This window comes from Nicotiana tabacum, chromosome 3 (genome assembly GCF_000715075.1).
Source record: "Nicotiana tabacum cultivar K326 chromosome 3, ASM71507v2, whole genome shotgun sequence".
NCBI classification, from domain to species: Eukaryota; Viridiplantae; Streptophyta; class Magnoliopsida; order Solanales; family Solanaceae; genus Nicotiana; species Nicotiana tabacum.
The window spans coordinates 126,637,820-126,642,905 of NC_134082.1; the positions used below are offsets into that span (position 1 = coordinate 126,637,820).

At 41.0% G+C, this 5,086-nt stretch overlaps 1 non-coding gene across 1 annotated transcript; it reads left to right on the top strand.

Moving 5' to 3' along the window:
• The first annotated feature begins 3,225 nt into the window (after positions 1-3,225).
• On the top strand, positions 3,226-3,332 carry LOC142179671 (small nucleolar RNA R71). The gene has a single exon (XR_012708216.1). It is a non-coding gene; the product is annotated as a small nucleolar RNA R71 (small nucleolar RNA).
• The last annotated feature ends 1,754 nt before the right edge of the window (positions 3,333-5,086 follow it).

Here is a 5,086-nt window from a genome sequence, read left to right on the forward strand (position 1 = left end):
GGTGAATCATCTTGTCTTTTCACTGCCCTAAGACTTCTCCTATAGCATAATCACTGGGGTTGCACATGAGCTCAAACGGTTGCTCCCAGTTGGGTGCAACAATGATGGGTGCGGTCACCAGTCTCTTTTTCAGCTCCTCAAAGGCCAACTTGTAATTATTAGAAAACACAAAGGGCTGATCATTTTCAAGGAGTTTACATAAAGGGTTAGCAATCTTAGAGAAATCTTTTATGAATCTCCTGTAGAACCCGGCGTGCCCAAGGAAACTTCTCACTGCCTTGACTGAAGTAGGCGGTGGAAACGTCTCAATCACATCAACTTTAGCATGGTCAACCTCGATTCCTTTAGTGGACACTCGATGCCCTATCACTATTCCTTCTTATACCATAAAATGGCACTTTTCCCAATTCAGCACTAGATTTGTTTCCACACATCTTTTGAGCACTTTTCTTAGGTTGTGAAGACAATCCTTGAATGAATCTCCCACCACAGATAAATCATCCATAAACACCTCTATAATATCCTCAACCATGTCAGCGAAAATGGCTAGCATGTACCACTAGAATGTAGCCGGTGCATTGCAAAGTCCAAAGGGCATTCTCTGAAAGGTAAAGATGTCATACGAACAAGTGAAGGGCGTTTTCTCACTATCTTCCGGGGCTATTAAAATCTGGTTATACCCTGAGTATCCATCCAAGAAATAGAATTGGGATCGCCCAGCTAACCTATCCAACATCTGTCAATGAAAGGCAAGGGGAAATGGTCATTCCGGGTGGCTGTGTTCAGTTTCCGGTAATCCATGCAAATCTGTCATCCCGTGATTGTACGAGTCGAGATCAACTCATTATTCTCATTTTGTACGACCGTCATTCCTCCTTTTTTTAGCACACACTAAATAGGGCTGACCCAATTGCTGTCAGAGATTGGGAAGATGATACCCGCATATAACCATTTGATCACTTCCTTCTTCTCCACCTCTTTCATATCAAGGTTCAGCCTTCGTTAATGTTCTCTGGAAGGTTTGTGCCCTTCTTCCAGGAGAATCTTGTGCATACAAAAAGTTGGGTTGATATCCTTTATGTCTGCCATGGTCCAACCAATGGCAGTCTTACATTCCTGTAACACCTGTAGGAGTTGCTCTACCTGCACATCTAGCAAACCAGATGATATAATAACAGGTAAAGTAGAATTAGGCCCTGAGAAAGCGTACCTGAGGTGAGCTGGAAGCGATTTTAGGTCCAACTGTGGTGGTTCCTCTATTGATGGTTTTGCATGTGGTGTTGTTCTTTCTTCTAAGTGTAGGGGCTTGAATTGGGGTTCCCTTGCCCAGAACCCTTGACCTTCGAGAGCCATGACCTACTCTTCCAACTCTTCACCATCCACATTTTCCAGATTCATCAAGCAAGCTTCTAGCAGATCCCTGACATTAATAGTCTCATCCTCCTATTGTAGTATCACATCTACGGCCTCCACTAGTGAACAATTTGCAAATTCACTGGGTATTCTCATAGATTGTTGAATATTGAATATGATTTCTTCATTGTTCAACCTCATTTTCAATTCTCCAGCCTCATAATCAATTAATGCTCTCCTAGTGGTTAGAAACGGTATGCCCAGTATGATTGGTATCTCTTCATCCACTTGACAGTCAAGAATGACGAAGTATGCAGGGAATATAAATTTCCCCACTTGAACAAGCACATCATCAAGAATTCTGGTCGGTCTTTTTACTGTGCGATCAGCCAGTTGCAGCAACATTGAGGTCGGTCTAGCTCTGCTAATGCCCAGTTTTGTATAGATTGCCAAGGGCATCAAGTTTATGCTGGCTCCCAAATCACACAATGCTTTAGCAAAAGCATAACTCCCAATGGTGCATGGGATAGTGAAACTACCTAGATCAGACACCTTTTGAGCCATAGGTCTTATCACTACCACGCTGTAGGTCTGCATTCGAATTACAGTGGACAGGTCCTGGAAGTCAAATTTTTGTGATATCAGGTCCTTCATCATTTTTGCATACCCTGGAATTTCCCTTAAAGCATCCATCAGTGGAATATTCAATTGAATTTGTCTGAGCATTTCCATGAATTTTCTGTATTGATCATCTTTCTTTTACTTTGCCAACCTCTGAGGGAATGGTGAAGGAATCAACCTCTGCCCACTGCTTTGCCTCTTTTCTTTGCTGGAAGCTTTTTCTACTACCTGTTCTGGGAGTTGTTCACCTTCATTCTCCTTACCCTTGTCAACCTGTGCTTGCTCGATTACAACCTCGGTGAGCTCTGCCGACTAATCGGTCTCTAATGTAACTGGAGCAGCTGGAGTAGTTGGCGTTGCCTCTCTCTTGGATTGAGCAACTTCTTGATCCCTGTCTAAATCTCTCCCATTTCTGAGACTCACTGCCATGAGCTGATTCGGGTTCTACTTCTTTAGATTAACATTTGTATCTGCAGGCAATGTTCCATGTGGGCGATTGTTTAATGCCATAGATAGCTGTCCCAATTGAGTTTCATTGCCTTTGATTGCGGAGTCATATGAAGCTAACTTCTCTTGCATCTTTCCATTTGTCCCAATGAGTTGTTGAAGCATACCCCTGATTTCATCATATTACTATCCTGTTGTTGCTGAGGTGGTTGGTAGGTCAATTGTTGTTGGTGTTGCTGATTATAGCCATGTTGCCTTTGATAATGTATGATTTGGCCTTGTGGTCGTGCTCCTCCTGGATTGGGGTTATGTTATGGCTGGTTCGGTCTGTACTGTTGGTTTGTTGTTGGTCCCCATTGTTGCCCACCTTGCCTCTAACCTCCAAAGTTATTGACATAAGTCATGTTTTCTGTGAATCTCTGGTTGTCATTCTCTCCACTCCATGAGAATATATATATCTAGTTAATGCAAGGAGCGCACAAGCCTCCATTTGTGGTATCCACAATCTGCACCTGTCTCGTACCCATTTCATCGATTTTCTTTGTTAGCAAGCTCATCTGGGTCATAAGAGTGGCTATATTTTCTGCATGTGTGTTGTTTGGGTCAAGAACGATAGAATGCACTATTGGAGTGAGTGTTGTGTCTCTCGTCATCCAGCCTGAATTTTGAGACATCTTGTCAAGAAGAATCTTGCACTCTGTGAAAGTTTTGCTCAAGAATGCACCCCCGGCTGAAACATCTACATTGGCCTTTAAACTATCAGCCAAATCCATATATAATCTCTGTCCCAGCATCTAATCCGGAATGCCATGGTGAGGGCACTTCACCAACATGCCCTTAAACCTCTCCTAGATCTCTTGCAAAGTCTCAGTCGGTTTTTGCTTGAAATGCAATATCTCATTAATCTGCCTCGTAGTTTTGTTTGGTGGATAAAACTTATTTAATAACTGCTTGACTAGTTTCTCCCAAGTAGCAATGGAGTTTATAAGGAGCGAATCCAGCCAAGTTTGAGCCTCCCTGTCACTGAGAATGGGAACAATAATAATTTGATTGCCTCAGGAGTCACATCCGGTTGTCTTTGAGTGACACATATTGATAAGAAGTTCTTAAGATATTATTGTGGTTCTTCGATGTATAACCTAGAGAATAGCCCTTTATTCTACAACAGGTGCAGCATGTTGTTGGTAATCTGGAATGTCTCCACTTGTATGGGAGGTACTGTAATTGTTGTGGCCAGGTTATCAGCAGTTGGTTGCGCCCAATGGTAAAGAGCAGCTTCCGGTACAAGAGGTGCTACCACTCTGACGTTTGGGTCATCTCGATCATTCTTGTTGTTCCCGTTGACGTTATCTACGTCACCCATTTCATTTTCAATTTGCTCGTTTTGTTTTAGCTGTTCGCTCTTCCTGTTAGCCCGGTTCAATATCCGGAATGCTTTCTCGAGATCTGAGAGTCCTTCAAAGAGTTCACCAGTTCTCGAAGAGCTTCTAGGCATGCACCTGAGTTACAGAAGAGTTCAACCATGAGAATTTCAATAGAAATATTTTAAATACCACAAAAATTTGATCTAAACTAATAATCCTAGCGATTCTTCAAAGTTGCAATAAATAACACTGTTAGTTCCCTGGCAACGGCGCCAAAATTTGATCACGCCTAACTACACCTTATAAAAAGGACTAAGCGGTTGCTGTAAATATATAATCCGATTCAGCCCGGAGTCGAATCCCACAGGGAACTAACCTATTTACTACAACTTTTAATACTGCTAATGAATAGCTCAAACAATCCCCGGATGCAAGATTTTTAATGGATATGAGTAGAATTTAGTTAACTAATGAAAAACAATAATAAAACTAGCAATAATCAAGAATAGAGTTGAATTCAATGGTAAAATGGTTAGGGGTTATTGATTTCCTCAATTGTCGGATTAATTCCTTACACATTAGCTATAATATCGCCGTAATACTCTATAAGAAATATGAGTTCTAGGTTACCACATTTATCTCTCGATCAATTACGATAATTTACTAAAAGCATTCTCTCGAACTACTCTAGTTAACAATTTATGCAACTCAGAATTATTCCACCAAAGCTTCGTTATCTTTAATCCTGCTTTTAAATTCAGGTAATTAATCTTTTAACTTACCCGAAAGTGGTGTTGTTTAACAACAATCTAACCTAGTGTTCTTTCTCAAGCAACACAAGGTAACTAGACACGATTAATCAAGGGCCCTTTCAATTAATCACAGGACAACACATAGTTGAACAATTATAGAATAAGAAACGACTTAATTATATCAAAACGTAATCAAGACTTCATCCAACAATTGGTTCCATCAACCCTAGATTAAATGTTTAGCTACTCATGGTAAAACAAGATAAAGCCTTAAGATAATTCATAATTCACAAAAGAATGATAACGTACAAGAAGAAGAATGAAAAACTCTAATGGTGTCTTGATATTCTCACACTTGTTCTTGCCTCCAATTGAGTCTAAAAACAAGCTTAACCTTGACTTGGGCGAGTTTGCTGAGTTTATATAGGGTTAGGATAAGTTTTCCACGCTTTACACTTTGGCCCCTAGACTTTCTTGCCATTCTCCAGATCAACCGTGGTCGCGGGCCAACCGCGGTCATTTTAGACATTTTGTTTTGCGCCTTTTTCC